The sequence below is a fragment of the Onychomys torridus genome, chromosome 5 (assembly GCF_903995425.1).
Source record: "Onychomys torridus chromosome 5, mOncTor1.1, whole genome shotgun sequence".
Classification (NCBI taxonomy): Eukaryota; Metazoa; Chordata; class Mammalia; order Rodentia; family Cricetidae; genus Onychomys; species Onychomys torridus.
The window spans coordinates 49,838,364-49,855,340 of record NC_050447.1 but is presented as its reverse complement, the minus strand read 5'-3'; positions in this window follow the sequence as shown (position 1 = coordinate 49,855,340).

Here is a 16,977-nt window from a genome sequence, read left to right as displayed (position 1 = left end):
GCAGGTGACTGTGAAATGAGAACAGATCAGGATTTATTAAGAGCTTCTGAAGGATTATGGAAAGGGGGTGGGGTGTTGCAATGCTGCAATGTCCTGTTTCAACCATGTGGTGTAAAGGTCTCAAGGAAATGGACCCTAAGAGTCGGAGAGGCAGTTGGTAGAGCAGACATTTCCTCAGGCCAGCCAGACTGGACACAGAGACAGACCATGTTGAGATCTCTGTCCAGTGTCCAGGTTCTCCACTATATCAAAGAAAGTTCCAGAGCTCCTGCCTGGAAAGAAGTACAGAGGCACTGAGTGCTAATGCCCCAAGAAGCGCCTTGAGGGCCCCTGGGGAGCTTGCTTTACGGCAGACTTAAAGGGAGGATCCTGGGTTCCTTAAATAGGGCAATGCAAAGTTCAGGAATGGGTGGGAATTTCCCACATCTCTGTCCTGTGGGATTGATTATAGCATGATGGCAGGTGCATTATGGGAGCAGACCGTTCTGCAAGGCTGATGATTGGAAGATGCCATTTTAACCACGCAAAAGGTGGTTAACAGTCACCTTGGGTGGGTCGCGCCACGGGCTCAGCCAGGTTTGGTGGTCTGGCCTGTTTTTTTAACTGCTCAAGTATTCACACACCACACCAACACTGCTCCTGATTGCATCAGACTCCGGTCTCTTCCCTGTTCTGTTGCTTGTTTCAGGCTGGCCCTCAGAAAAGAAATAAAACCAGTTAGATCAGCCAACACCTCGTCCCTTAGGCCACTGATGAGGTAAAGGATGGGAATCAGACACTGGGTAGATACCACAACTCTACTGGCTCCCCCTTAGGTCTGACTGCTGGAAGAAGCAGTTTGGAAGATGGTGGTCTACAAATCCCTGGGGCTGGTGCCATGGTACTCCCTTCCTGGAGGAAAACGATAGGGTCAAGGGTCAAAGGGCACTATCTAGCAGATGATTTCTCCAGCTGACAGCCGTCATCCTAAAAAACCATGCATACACCCATACCCCCTCCCTGCCTGCCCCCAACCCCATCCAAGTCAAATGCTATGCTGAGACCATCAAATCCAGCTAGATAGAAAACCCAGTCGTTGCTCATTAGGGCCAATGAGGCACAGGTGGTGAGGCACCCATAAGTGGAAATCCTGTCGGTGTCGAGAGTAGGGACTGCAAGGGTCTAGGCATCTCTCCAGCCATTCGTCGTCAGGACAAAATAGACGTCTCCTGCATTGTGCCAACGGTCTTAAATTCTGCCTGTCCTGCCTCCTCTCACAGTGTGGACCAGGGAGCTTTTTCTCTAGAGGATGGAGAAAGAGGAAAGAAAGGTGGGGAATGAAAGCACAGAAGCCATCCTGTTCTCTGTTCAGGGCCCTGGTCAACTTCCCTTGCCCAGCTACCCTGTCTGCAGAGACTGGGGGATGCAGGATGGTGCCTTATTGGTCCCAAAGCCTTAGACAAGTCCACTGAGCTTGCCAGACTGGTGATGATGTGCATGGTGTGTGTGTGTGTGTGTGTGTGTAGCTGGTGGTGGTAATATTGTGTATGGTGTGTGTGTATGTAGCTGGTGGTGGTAATATTGTGTATGGTGTGTGTGTGTGTGTAGCTGGTGGTGGTAATATTGTGTATGGTGTGTGTGTGTGTGTGTAGCTGGTGGTGGTAATATTGTATATGGTGTGTGTGTGTGTGTGTGTGTGTGTGTGTGTGTGTGTGTGTGTGTGTTGCCCCTTCAACAAAGGGTAGGAATTCTCAGGCTGAGACTTGGAACAGAGGCTGTATTAGAGACAAGAAGTTAATTTGGGGACTGAGATCTGGGCCGGTGGGGACCCCAAGAACCTTGCACAGCCTCTGGGGACCTGAGGGGAGAAACCACAGTGTGCCACAGCCTCTTCTGGTCATCCCCTAGTTTGGGGCAGGGTGTTTAAGCATGTATCTCTGACCCCTCGAAGACCTGTAAGTCCTTGGCCTCTCTCCAGAAACATGTATGACAGTGGTGGAGGTTGGGGGCAGAACTAAGCCTCTTGTCTTAGGGCATCAGGAGGAGGAGGAGGAGGAGGAAGGAGAGTCATATGCCTCAGGCGCCATGTTCCCCTCCCATCCCCCAAGTACTAGAGGGTGGAATGTTGGCTATTCTTCCTACAGCTTAGTCGAAGTGTGAGCCAAAGGTTTCTGCAGCCAGATGGTAGTGAGGAGCCATCCCCCAGCTCTTCTACTAGACTCTCTGCTGGACACCACCCCCTGCACCCCTGCACTGAGGCCTGACCCTGTGGATCTCACCTGAGAAAGTGCCAGCCTTGCAGCAGCCAGATGAAACTGGCTCTTGGCCTTTCCCCCACATTGCAGCTCAAGCCCAAGATTATGGCTGTCTGGCCATGCCTCCAGGAAAAGAGGCACATTCCCTCCTGCAGGCGTGCTTAAGCTTTGAGACTTCATCTTGTGCCAGAACATCTAGATGCCTGTCTCTTATGTATGCACAGCCATGCCAAACACTGCCCTGTTCACTTCTGGGGTGCAGTTCTAATAAGACCTTTCCTGTAGCCAAACACAGTAAATTCTGCATGTAGGAACTCAACTACATCATTAAAGTCAGCCTCACAAAGCACACACCTCGGTGCCTGCCCTCCCCTAGCATCTCTTCTCAGATCTAATCTCTGCCTGTTTCTTTGGAGATCAAACCTTGACTGGGTCAAAGGAAATGATGGAAGGTTCCAGAGTCCCTCCTTCCTTGCCATCTTCAGGGCCTCTGTTGGACTTATGTAGGCATCGTCTCTAGATGGTTCTTGTAGCTTCTGACAGTGTGAGCCAAGGCTAGGGTGTACCCCAACTCCCTGCCCCACCCTCTACACTTTTTGACAAGGAACCTGGGCTGTTGGATGCCACTCTGTCCTCTGCAAGAAGTATCAGTTAATCCTACCGACTTCACAGTGGATCCTTTAATCCTAAAGACTGGGTGGGGCCTTAGGCAAATCTGGATCAGGACACAGCTTGGCCTGGGACTCCCGAAGCCCTCTTCATCACACACACACACAAAAAAAAGGTTAGCCTTGTTTGTCTCACAAAACCGGACACTTCGAGGCTGTGCTTTGAGCCTCTGGGCAACCTTGATGTCACTCCCCTCATACCTACCCTTACTGCTGTGACACTTCTCCAAGACTTCTGGGACAAGGACATTGGATCCTTAAAGGCTCTCTAAGGACTCAAAGCACTGAGTCTGGCCTCTATCATTAGACTGGCTGTTTGATTTCTGCGCTTGCCTGTTACCAGAGATGGGCTCAATCCCACAGAGAAGCAACAGTCAAACAAGCCTGGAGTTGCACAGAGAGGTCATTCCAAATAACTACTGCAAGCAGAGCCCAGGGAGAAACAGAGGGGGGCCCGCCCCCCGCCCATGTGGTTCACAGTGAATGGGGATCTAAGTCGCCATGGGAAGGGGTTCCACAAAACTTGAGTACGGGAATTGAAGATGGGACTTGGGTTAGGCTGCACCCAGGGACACTCCCCTTCACTCAGGCCACTTGTCACCTCACTGCACTCCATGACTGCCCAACACTTCCTCAGGACGTCAGATAGAGAGGCTGCACGTGGCCTTGGCTTCCTTTCTCACTGTTGCTGTATGTAGATAAGCCCTGAGGTCACAGGTTTGCTGCTCAGATGGAGAAAGACACTCATCTGGGAAACTCCCAGCCTGCAGTGTCCACCCATTGTCCAGAGACCCTTGCTGGACGGACTCACTCTCTGGAAGAAGCAGGAGACAGAAATGATACTCGGTCTCCTGCCATCATCAGTAAAACCTGGCCAAGGATCCTGTGGCCCTTGCATATTGGAAGATGACTCAGCCATAAATACAGAGGATACAAAGTGTCCTTACACTAACCAGGGAGCAAGTACAGAGATGCTCAGTCAGTACCGTGTGTATCTAGAAATGACCAGCTGCTTTGTGCTATCCATGGGGGTGGGTTGTATGTGTGGGGGTTGTCCGCAGAACTTTAAAATCAGCGTGACCTTCCCTCTGACATGCACACTCTTGCTGCTTTGGTGCAGGGGGTTTCAGTGTGGGAGTGTGTTTTCTTGCTATGTCTGAAATATCTGTGGAGGATCATGCCAAAATTAGGACTTGCCGGAAGGGAATTTGAGTCCCACGGTCTAGGCGGGAAGATTCTGTTTCTCTTTGATTTTTTTTTTTTTTCTTTTTCTTTTTCTTTGGAGACAGCCTCACTAAACTGCCCAGACTGGACTTGAATTAACTCTGTTGGCCAGGCAGGCTTGGAATTTATAACCTGCCTCTACCAAGAGTAACTGGAATGACAGACCTGCACCAGCAGCACCTCCTTGAACTTGAATCATAGTGCTATTTCACTTGTTTCCCAAACAACAGGTTTTAAAGGAGCTCGGAGAAGTTTGTTGGCTCCAGAGAAGTTGATGTGAATCAGGGGCTTGGGGTGGGGTAGGTGGGGGCTTGGAGCAGCATTTGGGTAAAGACTCTGCACTGTGTGTGTGTGGGTCATGCATATCACTCCATAGCTTTTTCTCCGTGTGTGCGCGCGCGCGTGCGTGTGTGTGTGCGTGTGTGTGTGTGTGTGTGTGTGTGTGTGTGTGTGTCTGCGTCTATCTGTCTGTCTGCCTACCTGCTGCCTTTGTCCAAGTACATGGTGCTTTCTCCATTTGTGCTGAAACCCCAGGAACCTTTTCTCATCCAGGTGTCTGACTTTGACCTTGGATCATTAGAAGAGGCATAGTGGACTGTCCCACTACCCCAGGAGAATGGGCCTTGTCCTTCAGGTCCTGGGCTGGCAGGAAGCTGGGGCAGAATGTCGGGCGCCTCTTCCATTGGGGTTGCTCTGCTATACTGCTTTCGCTTAGATGGAACCCCCAATACAAGCCCCCAAAACAGATGCCTCTGAGACCCAGCAGGCCCAAAGTCTCTAATTCACCGAGCCTAGATTCACTGATCTCAGCCTCCTTCCATCTTAATGGGGCCTCTCATGGGAAGCAGACAGCAAAGCCCCATCCCTGCTTCACACTAGCAGGCTCTAGCTGCCCCCTGCTGTCCTCACAGTGGGTGACAAGCTTCAGTGAACTCTGCTCTGTGGTTTCCAGTTCACCACGATCAACCTGTGAGGAAGACAGGGTGAGGAATGGACATAACATTAGGCTTCCTGAGTCAGAATCAGAGATAGCCCAGACTTTCATTTTTACAGATGGAGAAACTGAGGCCCAGAGAGAGACTGAGGGAGAGTGAGAACCTGTTTGATGTACTCAACTGAATCATGCAATTGTGAAGTCGGATGTGTACTCCAGTTAGGTTTGTCCTAGTTGTCAGAGTGTGGTCCTGCAGTTTTAATGAATCATGACTTGGTGGGTGAAGGCTGAGGCAAGGTTTCACTCTAGCCCAGGCTAACCTGCAACTCACACTCCATAGCTGAGGCTTCAGATTCCTAGAGCTCTTCCGACCGCCGCTTCTCAGTGCTGTGCTCTTATGCATAAGCCACTGCACCCAGCCTTGAGTCACTTGGAAACCTGTGTAGGTATATCTGCAAAGGGTTCAAACTAAAAGGCTCCAGGTGGCCGCCGGGCTTTGCAGAAGGCCCTTGTGGTAGCAGAGATCTGGAGCCCACCTAGGACCAAGCAAAGAGCTTAAATCCTGGGGTTAGACACGCTCTGTTTAAGGCAGGGCAGACATCATTAAGAATGGGCATCTCCCAAGTGGTAGTGGAGCAGAGACCTCAAGCTTTTCAGTAAGCTGAGGGGAAGAGCTGGCTGCACAGCTCATCCCATGAGCTTCTAACCAGAGACACGGCAAGATAAAGTGGCTCACAGGAGCGGGTAATGGTGGTTGGGGCCTGGGGCTCCCAGGATGGGGCTGTCAGGTTCTCCAGGACTATGGAGGTGAGTGGAGGGAGGTCGGATTTTGGTTTTCTTGACTGGTAAACCCAGAACAACCAGCAGGTACAGGCAGCCAGGGCCAGAAGGGTGAGAGAGGAGAGTCCCAGAGGTGCCTGCAGCTGGAAGCCAGAGAGAGCTACCCGCTGTCATCAGAGAAAAGAAATGTCTGTGTTGAAAGGTTGTCCTGAGCCTGGGCATTCACCATTTCTATCCAGGACTTGGGTAATTCACACAAGTGCCAGGACTTAAAGTAACATCTATTGCTTTAGTGATTAAGATCCCGTCTATGGGTGGCCTTTGTATAACTCCTATGCCTACTTTTCCAACCCATGTTGAGCCACTGTCTCCCCTCCCCCCACACTCCATGCCGCGACATACATACCTGAGGGTTTTTGCATAGGCATGCCTCCCTAAACTCTCTCTCTTTTCTATTCCCGGTGAGGTGAGCCCTCTCCTCCCTGACTGAAGAGCCCAGGGGTCTGGCTTTCCACCTCCTTAGTTCACTGTGACTCTTAAGAGTCACCTGCCCACAGTCACTCTGGGCACCAGTAAAAGCCTGTTGGAGGGATTCCTGGAGACTCTAGTGGAAACTATTCCAGAGGATCCCCGCCATGATCGTCAAGTGATTTCTCTGCCTCTACAAACCTCTCCTGTAAATGGGGTTAGTGAGAGGACTGGCTGTGTAAGGTGGGAGAGGGGCAAGGAGAAGAGGCAAGGGACTCCTCCTGCCACTGCCCCCACCCCCACACACACCTCATCTCTCCTTGACTGCTAAGGTGGCCACATATCCTCTGGATCCCAGGTGCTTCCTGGAACCCCTTGCCCACCCACACTGATGACTGACAGTTTGGTGGGGGGATTGTCCCCTGGCCTAGCACATACTGCCTGGAGCTTACTATGGGGGAGAGAGACCTGTGGGAACATTTCCTGGAAGCCTCTGGGGAAAACTCTCTCTTAGTAACCCAGGCTCCAGGAAGACAATTTCCTTCCCAAGATACAGCTGGGCTCAGCATGAAGCCACCACTACTGTTCTGGTGGTGGCCTGAGAAAGACGACCAAGTCAGAGCCTAGAGCAGGAGGGACAGAGGGCAGGAAGGATATGCCTGTCCCCAGCTGCCATTGCAGTCTCTCCTGTGTGCCTCAGGCTCCTGTTCCTGGGGCACATTGCATGGCTTTGGGCATGAGCCAGGTTCCCCTAGGACAGCTGAGTAAAGCTGCTGCAGCTGCAGCTGTTTGGGTTTCCATCCCCTCCAGGAGCTGCTCCAGGGTGACAGTCACTGTCCCCTCCACCTGGTTCAGGCATGGAGTGGACACCAGTGGTCAGGACTGAGTCTCACCTCCTCAGGGAGCTCTGACGGCTTCAAGCTCAGTCCTTCCAACTTCCCACTGGTCAGAAGAGGCCACTCGCCCACAGTTCTTCCATGAGCAGTGGCTGATATCCATGGCAGGGGACCATGTAATAGTGGACCCCAGAGCCCCAAACAGGATAGTTTTAGTAACCCAGTGTTCCCAGGGTCAGCAGAGACCTCTCTACAGAGTAGCAGTGGACGTGGCTGCTCCCTTCTCTGCTCAGCACAGCTTTTCTGATGAACAGTTTCCCAGCCTCAACCCCAACATAAACCTTCACCTCCTGAATCCTAGCGAGTCCTTCATGTCCCAGTGTGCCTGGCTCTAACCACTCTGGAGAAGGGTCTGCTCCCTCCCACCCTACATCTTCCTTCCCTCTCCACACTGGCTGGGACTACTTTGTTCCACAGCACATCCTAAGAGCCCTGGGAGGCCACACTGTGCCAATGGTGACAAGTTATTCTGAGAGCACACGTGGGCCAGCAGTGAGGGCTGGCAGTGAGGATGTGGTGTGGAGTCCTTAATCCTCTTAGGAGAAACAACTGTGATCCCCATATGGGACAGGTTCAGTCTAGGTCTCTACACTTTTTTTCTGAACTCTGTAAGCAGCAAACATTTGTTTGGATCCCTGTTCCCTGGATGTTGCCCATCCACCTCAATAGTCCAGTCTCCTGCCAGTTGAGCAGGGATGCTCTGACTGTAGAAGGATGAGGGACTCATGTGCAAACCTTCCCAGGTTTGCAGGATGTAGAGGAGATCAGTCCATCCTGGGAGCCTGTGATTCTACAGTCCTTTCCACCCAAAGAGGACAGTTCATGGGTGCTAGAGCTCTGGCAATCCCAGCCATATGTCACAGGTGACAGGCAGAGTAGACACAATCACTAGAGGGCCACCATGCAGAGGTGAGAATGATGGACAGCTTGTTATAGTGGCAGGAAGCATCTCACAAACTAAGCAATGCTGAAAGGAGCCTTTGGGGGGCTGAGGCCATAGCTTAGTTGGTCGAGTTCGGTGTGCAAGCATGAGGACCTGAGTTTGATCCCCAGAACAGACATAAAAAGCCAGGCTCAAGCCGGGCAGTAGTGGCACACACCTTTAATCCCAGCACACAGGAGGCAGAGGCAGGCAGATCTTTGTGAGGTCAAGGCCAGCCTGGGCTAGAGTTCCTGGACAGGCGCCAAAGCTACACAGAGAAACCCTGTCTCAAACAAACAAACAAACAAACAAACAAACAAAGCCAGACTCAATAATCTCAGCAACAGAAAGACAGGGAGCAGAGATAGGCAGATGAATCCCTGGGACTTGTCTCAGGCAGAGGACAGCTTGCAGCTTCTCTTCCCTGCCATGTGGGTTCCAGGGATCAAACTTAGGTAGGTCATCAGGCTTGGGAGCAATCACCAATACTTTTTTTTCTGTTTGGTTGGTTTGGGGTTTGGAGGTTTTGGAGGTTTTCTTGGTTTTGTTTTTCTATTTTTTGAGACAGGGTCTCACGACTTTAAACTCACCATGTAACCCAGGCTAGCCTGGAACTCACTATTGTAGTACAGGCTAGCCTCAAACTTGCAATTCTCCTGGCTCACCAGAGCCCCCTTACCTGAGGGCTGGCAGTACAGATATGCATCATTACAACTGATGACATCTTGACTTTGCCAGCAGGATCCTTTTGGATTCATGTGGAAATGACGCTCAGTCCTACACACCAGTGTCCACTCCAGGTCTGAGCCTTGGTGGTAACTGGCTCTGACTTAGGGACCTTGCTCAACCCATGGAGATGGGTCATTTGTGCCCCTAGCAGAGACAGGAGCATCCTGGCTCCATCTTCCTCTTGGGAGCTCTTGAAAACCAGTCTTTTGGAGTGCCACCTGCATGGGCAGGTCCAAGATCTTTCCCTTGACAGAGAAGGTGAGTGATGGAGACCAGTTATGTACATTAGTAAGCATCTATGGGGTTTCCACAGAACATTCTAGAAGGTCCCAAACAGTAAGAATGTATGGAAGAGACAGCTCCAAACTAGGATGGATGATATGCAAGTTACAGCTCCTACCAGCACCCCCTCCACTGGTGCCTTCAGTCCAGCACCAGTCTTGCCCACTTCACCCTTCTTAATCCCCAACCCCAACTTTTCCCCTGGGCTCTGACACCTGGACCTCTATTTTCCCTTCACTATGTGTTGATGGGGGTGAAAGGACAGGGTCCCCTTAGATGAGGCTCTTGTAGCACCCGAGGAACAACTTTAGAAGGTGGCTAGGAGGGTGGGGCTCAAGGGGGTGGGGCTTAGCATGGGTGCTACCCACAATGCTAGAGAGAGAGTGAGAGAGAGAGAGAGAGAGAGGTGTAAGGACTCACTTATTTTATTTCTTTACATGTTTACTTTTATGTTGTGTATAGGAATGTTTAACCTGCACATATGAAATGTGGGCCTGCTGTGTGCAGAGGCCAGAAGAGGGAGTTGGGTCCTCTGGAACTGGAGTTACAGATGATTGTAAACTGCCATGTGGATGCTCGGAATTGACCCTCTGGAAGAGCAGCCAGTGCTCGTAACCACCGAGCCACCTCTCAGTTATTCCTGATGTTGTATAATTCAGGGTTGGCACCACAAAGTCAGCACCACCCTTTGTTTTTAATTTCTAAAATTTTTGTGTGTGCCTGTGCCCAGAAGCCACGATGTATATGTGAACACCAGAGGACAAACTCTTGGGAGTTGGTCCTTGTCTTCCCCCTCTTGTATCAGGATTGCTTCTGTTTCTGCTTCTGTAGAAACTATTCCAGGGGAGCTGGCCTAGGAGCCTCTGGAAGAGTCACCATAGTACCTGTAGGACTGACTCTTAGCTCCTTCCATCTTGCACCCTGGTGCCTCCTGTCTCCCCTGGGCTCAACTTCATGAGATGTGCAGCTATGAGAGACCTGCAGGACAGACTGGCCTTGGATCTGTAGGGACACTGGGCACCTCTCCAACATGTTAGGCTGACCCTGAAAAGGCAGGAGATTGGCACCCGGATGTGTGTATGTGTTGCAGGGGCTGGGCAGAGGGGAGATGCCTAAAGACAAAGAGAAGAGGCCCATGTAATCTGTTTGCAAACAAAGACTTTGCTTCCAGGGGCTGTTCCATGAGACGGTGATATTAACAGACTTGGCTGGACTATTGTCCTTGTGCAAGCAGCTTATGAATATGCTGTGGTCTTCACATCCTGTGATGAGGCCTGCCATAGGCACTGGTCCAGGAGGTGGCCCCCTCCTAACTTCCAACTCCATTTGATTAGGAGTCTGTGTGTGTGTGTGTGTGTGTGTGTGTGTGTGTGTGTGTGTGTGCAAATATGCATGTTAGTGCATGTGAGTGTGTGTTTATAGTAGTGTTTACTTTGTGTCTGCATAGTTGTGTGTATGTGTGTTGCTGGAGATGAAAGTCAGGCTTTGAACTCACTGGGCCATTTCTCAGCTCTGCTAGTGTATGGTGTGCGAGCCTTTGTTGTTCTGGTACCTCTCAGCTGGAAGCGGTGGCTCACATCTATAATCCCAACTACTGAATTAGCAGCTGCCAGCCTAGCCAACTTAGTGAGATCCTGTTTCATATGTTTAAAAAAAAGCCAGGGAGATGTATGACTCAGTGGTAGGTAGCACTTGCCTAGTGTACACAAGACCCTGAGTTCAATCCCCAGAATAGGAGGAAAAGAACAACCTGGCAATTTCCGTGGTACCATGATAGGGCTCATTGGGGGAGGGGGGCAGGAAACCAGATTCTGTGGGGCCTGAGCAGTGGCTCCTTCTAATGGCAGCTCTTGTGTTTTCCTAACACCTGCTGATGGGCAGCCTAGACCTTGACCTTGGAAGGTGACAGTGCTTAGCTCAAAAGGGAGAGATACTTGTCCTGATGGTGTCTCACTGGGAATATGGTGGACCTTCCCTGATCCCGTGTAGACCTCAAGTCTTAGCTGCAGCTTGGTGGAGTGGGTGCCTTGGAAAGAGAGCTCTTCCCAGTGATGCTCTCCAGACTTCTGGCTGCTTGGGAAGAGAGCTGGCTCGCAAGGGAGAGGATGCCTGGGCCTTGGGTCTCTGCCTATCCAGGCCCCTCTCTGCCCAGCTCTGCACTCTGTTTTTACTCGGCCAGCTTCCCTGTCTGGAGACTTCTAGGTGAGGTCAGGAATGGGAACTCTAAAGGAGAACGAACGATTTTTATCTGCACTCCACCCCCCCCTGCTCATAGCTTCAGGAATTGTGCTTTCCCACAACTGCTGCAGGTTAATGTGCCCTCAGGCTAGGCATGATGGCCCAAGGCTTCAATCCCAGTACTCTGTAGGCAGAAGCAGGAGGAGCTCAGTGAGTTTCAGGCCAACCTAGTCTATATAGCAAGTTACAGGCCAGCCAGAGCTACATAGTAAGGCCTTGTCTCAAAAGAATGTGTCTCCAGAAAACAGGCTTCAGTCCTAACCCTGATGCCTGTGAGTATAACCTGACTTGGGAACAGTCTGAAGATCTGACTAGTTACAATGAGGTCATTCTGATATATGAGGGACTCTAAGTCCAACAACTGGTGTCCTATTTGCTTACATACTCAGCAGTACTAGGGATTGAACCCTGGGCCTTGTGAGTGCTAGGCAAACACTAGACCACTGCACTTCCAGCCCTGGTTTTTACTTTTTATTTTTAGACAGGGCCTCCCTATGTTGCCCCGGGTGCCCTAGAACTCACTCTATAGTCTAAGATGGTCTTGAACTTACAATCCTCCTGAGAAGCTAGGCTGACAGGCCTGAGCCACCAGACTCAGTGGCTGGTGTCCTTATTAGAGTAAGTAAATCTTGACACAAGTACAGATTACATAGAGAGGAACACCAAGCCCAAATTGATGTAGCTACCAACTATGGAATGCCTGGAGCCTGCAGGACCCAGCCACATTTGGATGCCAGCCTTCTGCTCCCAGGACTGTTGTCAAAGGACAACACCCATTGATGCTTAACCACTGCAGCCCCGGGGACACTTATCCCAGCAGCTATGGCTGGGTTCTGGAAAACCATTGCATTTGCCACAGCAGCCCTGGGCATAGAACCAGTGCCCAATTGCTTGAGTATTTGCTGCCTCCAGAGCCCTGAAACTTGTCTGAGCTCTGACTGTCCCCTGCATGGCAGCACTCCTGGATCCCCTGGGTTACCCTGACATTAAGGTACCTGTAGGCTCAGCAGGTGCTAAGAGATATATCTACCTACCCTTCATTGTTCCTGGAGCAGGTCGAAAGCCCCAAGGACACAATGACTAAATCTCCTATGTTGACTGAAACAGAGCAGAGAGGCTGCTGGTGTGGGTGCCGGTGTGTGTGTGTGTGTGTGTGTGTGTGTGTGTGTGTGTGTGTGTGTGAGATATGGAGGGTCTATGTGAAATGTGTGAGCTTTGAGTCCTGGTGTCACCACTTTACAGTCTTGAGAAAGTTCTAGTTTACCCCTCACAGCATAAAAGGATGGAGGATATGCTCTGAGAGCCATTGCATGCTCTGAATTCTGGTTCCCAAGTAGCAATGGAATAGGAGTCTACCCACAACTCCCTTGGGTATATGAGAGAGACTAGAGGGAGCTGTGGGCCAGCCCATGCAAAGGTGACGGGCTAGAGGGCTCCTAAGAGCCAGCCAAGCCCATGCAAAGTGCCAGTGCCCTGAGGCTGAGCAGCCTGGACTTCCAGGTGGAACCTGTTTTGTTTTGTTTTTGATTTTTGAGACTGAGTCTCACTATGTAGCCTTGGCTGGCTTGGAACTCATTATGTAGACCAGGCTGCCCTTGAATTTATAGATGTCCACCTGCCTCTGCCTCCCCAGTGCTGGGATTAAGGCGCCGCCATGACCTGGCCAATGATCCTATTTCTAAATAATGTCACATATAAGGTTCCAATGAGAATGGGGAAGACACCATCATACTCTGATTCAAGCAACCATGTGGCATTTGTAGCCAGCCTATGGCCTGAGCAGGTGTCCTGAGCACTCTGGGCAGCACTGAAGGAGCCTAGAATTCTGCCAAATTATGCTGGAGTTCAGCCTGAGACAAGCCTTTGCCTTGGCCCAGTCTTGACTTTCCCTCCCTCCCGGCTGGTGCCTTTCCAGCGCAGCCAGAACTCGGCTCCAGGCAGGGCACATGAACCAGGCCAGCAGTGGACAGCATAGCAAATATCTCTCAGAGCAGGAAGTTCTGCGAAGTGCCTCTGTGGATGGAAAGGTCAGGTGTCCAAGGCATCTGCGCTACAACTGAAGCCTTGAGGACCCTGGATGCTGCTTCTCCCCTGCAGCCTCAGAGCTCATCCAATGAACTCTGGTTCTAAGAACAGGCAAAAGGTTGCAGTTGTTTCTTGGCTAGGTGACAACATCTGGCACCTTCCCTCTTCACCCAGGGCCAACACGCCACACCCAGTACCATGCCCAGGTCATGGACAGTGCTCTGGAACAGCAGGCCCTGACATTCAGCTTGGTGTGTTTTCTGACTGATGCTCCATCTCTTTCTTCCTCTCTTGTTTTCTAATAACTGAGCCTCTTTAGCCCTTTTAATCCCAGCATTTGAGAGGGAGAGGCAGGCAGATCTCTGAGTTCGAGGCCAGCCTAGTCTATAGAGCAAGTTCCAGGACAGCCAGGGCTACACAGAGAAATTCTATCTTGAAAAACAAAAACAAAAATAAAAATAAAAAATATTTTTAAAATATATTTACTTTTTTAATTATATGGTTGTTTTACTTACATACATATCTTTGCATCACCACTTGTATGCCTGAGGAGGCCAGAAGAGGGTGATGTCCCCTAGAATTGATGGTTGTGAGCATCCATGTGGATGCTGAGAATTGAATCCGGGTCTTCTGGAAGAGCACCCAGTGCTCTTAACCACAGAGCCATCTCTCTAGGCCCCATAATTCTCTCTTATTGTGTTCTGTGCTCTGGGGTATTGAGAAGCCAAGGCCTCCACTGATGCAAGCACATCTTCCTTCTTCGTTAACTGTGAAAAATTGAGAAATTGTCAAGTGACTCCCTAGGGGGTCTGCACAGCCAGCAGCGATGCTTAATGGCTCGTACAGGTAGGATCTTTGCGGTGCCTGCTGGGGCACTGATATGCATCTGACTGTTAAAGGTGACCAGTCTTAGGCATCTCAATGACCTCCTGTCAAAATGCAAATAGCCACCTTTGGCTCCCAGTCTTCCGTGAGGATTGTGATGAGGCTGATGCCTAGCAGGTGTCTCATGGACCTCTAGCCTCCTCTGCCCTCCCTAGGAGCAGTACCTCTAGTCACACCCAACTCACAGAGAGCTGCTGTCTGGCACCAGATGGGGTGGTCATGTCAGGGCAGCTCGGACAACAACCGGCATCTCACACCTGGCATTTCCAACCACACAGGTGCCCCTCAGGCACAATAGCGGGAACACACTGCATGGAGCCCAGAGGGGAAGGCATGCTCATTCCCATTCCATTCATGAACCTGAGAGCTAATAGGGCACATGGCTGATGGCCTGTGTCTTTGTACTGTGTCCAAGGTCTACCCTGAGTTCAAGGAGCATCCATGGCATGAGGACATCCTGGGACGCCAGCATGAGATAGATCTTGAAAGAGCAGGATCCAGGTACACCACACACAAGGCCATCATCTCCTGCAAGGGGCACAGAGGGGTCTGTTGCCAAGAGTTGCAAGGCAGAGCCACCACCAGGCCAGAGAAACGACAGATGGAATACACAAGGCAGAAGGAGACTATCTCTTTGGGTAAGGGTAAGGCAGGGCTGGATAACAAGTGGCCTCCAGTAGGAGCAGGCGCAAACTGGAAAGGCTGGAGACAGTACCCTGTTCAGGTCAGCGTGTGTTAATGCTTGGCTTTGAACATCAAAAGCTGGCTGGGGCCAAGGCTCAGATAAGCCACGAGTGCAGCCTGTGCCCAGGGTTGAGAAGCTCAGCTCTGAGAGCTGCCAAGACACCCTCCCTTCTCCTCCCTTTCTAGTATGGGCCTGCCTCGGTCAGAACATCACCCTTTTTTCAGAGAGGACCCTTCCATAGTCCAGTGAGCTGATGGAAGGCAGGGGCAAGGAGGAGAAACAAGGGGAAACTTGCTCCTGAAGTGCACGCCCTCCCCACCCAGCAGAGAGGCCTTTAGGCAGGTCTGCTCCATACGGCTGCTCAGTTTGTACACCTGGCACCAGCCTTTGCTCCTATACACCAGGCCCGGGCCCCATTTAGCCCTAAGATGGGGTAGCTATGTCTTAACACAGAGAAGGTGCCCAGTAGCCACGCCTCCTGTGGGGCAGCACCCTTTAATAATGTGTGCCCCAGGGGAAGCCTGTTGGAACCCATCAGCCTCAAAAGTAACAACTTAGATTACTTAAAGGGCAGCTATGCCCTGGGGTAGCCTGGGTTCCGGTTCCTGCAGCCTCGAAGTTTTTCATTCACAAGCCTGGGCAGGGAGGGCTGGAGCCATGGACTGGGGAGACTTCACCCCCATCCCTCTCCCAGTGCCCTCTCACAATGGGCTCAGGACTCTATCATATGCTCCCCTAGGAAACACTTCAGCCAGTGTTACCAGGCAGGGGCTTATGGGAATGAGAGCCCTGGAGAAAAGTTACAGTGTTACTCGGGCTAGGATCTGAAGTTGTATCCTTGGCAGCCTGACTAACTCAGACTCAGCCCTTGTCCTCGAAAATCCAGTTAAAGGAGCCACATCAGTGGTGGAAAATGGGAGAAAAGAGAGTCATTCAGTGTGGCACCTTGGTAAGAGAGACCAAGAGGTCCAGTGATGCCCCCATAAGTCTGTCTTCGGATTCCCGACTGGAGATTTAGGTTGAAATGAAGAGTGTGCTCAGCTAAGCAGTCCTGGTCCAGGTGTGGTCCTGTCCATCACCGACCCGTTGAGTCTCAGCTCTACTATCCTGCAAGGTGATCTGAAAGTTGCAAGTCTCTTTGCTGAAGAAAAGTGTCCCTTCTGGCTGGCCCGGGCTTTAGCCCCTCTCTTTTCCCAGCATGAGATTCCTGGTGGAATTATATTTTTTTTAATTGGCACAAATTTTCTTATTTCCGTTTCTCAGAAAACACCGTTATTGCCTTCATCCCCAGAGTACAGAATTCAGGGTGAGCATTTTTTTTTCTTAGCTTTTTGCCATGTAGCTCTAACATTTTCTCGCTGATAATGAGGTTATAAACTGGTCTGTTTATTCTTATTTCTATTTCAAATGTCCATCCACATTTGGGCACATAAACACATATGGTTGTGATGATTAAGTTTTTTTATTTGTTGCTGGGCATCGTGTCAAATGCCTTTAATTCCAGCCCTTATGAGGCAGAAGTAGGCAGATTCCTGAGTTCAAGTTCAGCCTGGTCTACAAATCAAGTTCCAGGACACCAGGGACAGCCAGGGTTACGCAGAGAAACCCTGTCTTGTAAAAACAAACAACAGGAAGTTTTTAATTGTTAATTTAAGGCAATCTAGAGTCATGTGGGGAGAGTTTCAGTGAGGGATTGTCTTGATTGCTAATTGGTGTGAGAAAACCTAGTCCACTGCTGGTGGCACCATTCCCCAAGTTTCTGGTCCTGGACTGTAGAGCGGGGACTAGCACTGGCAGGTATGTGTTCATTCTCCCACTGCTCTTGACTGTGGATGTGACCAGCTGCTCAAGTCCTGGCTTGACTTCTCCACAGTGATGGATGATGCCTGGAATTGTAGCAAAATGAACACCTTCTTTTCTAAATTTATTTATTTATTTGGTTTTTCGAGACAAAGTTTCTCAGTGTAACAGCCTTGGCTGTTCTGGAAATCACTTTGTAGACACTCT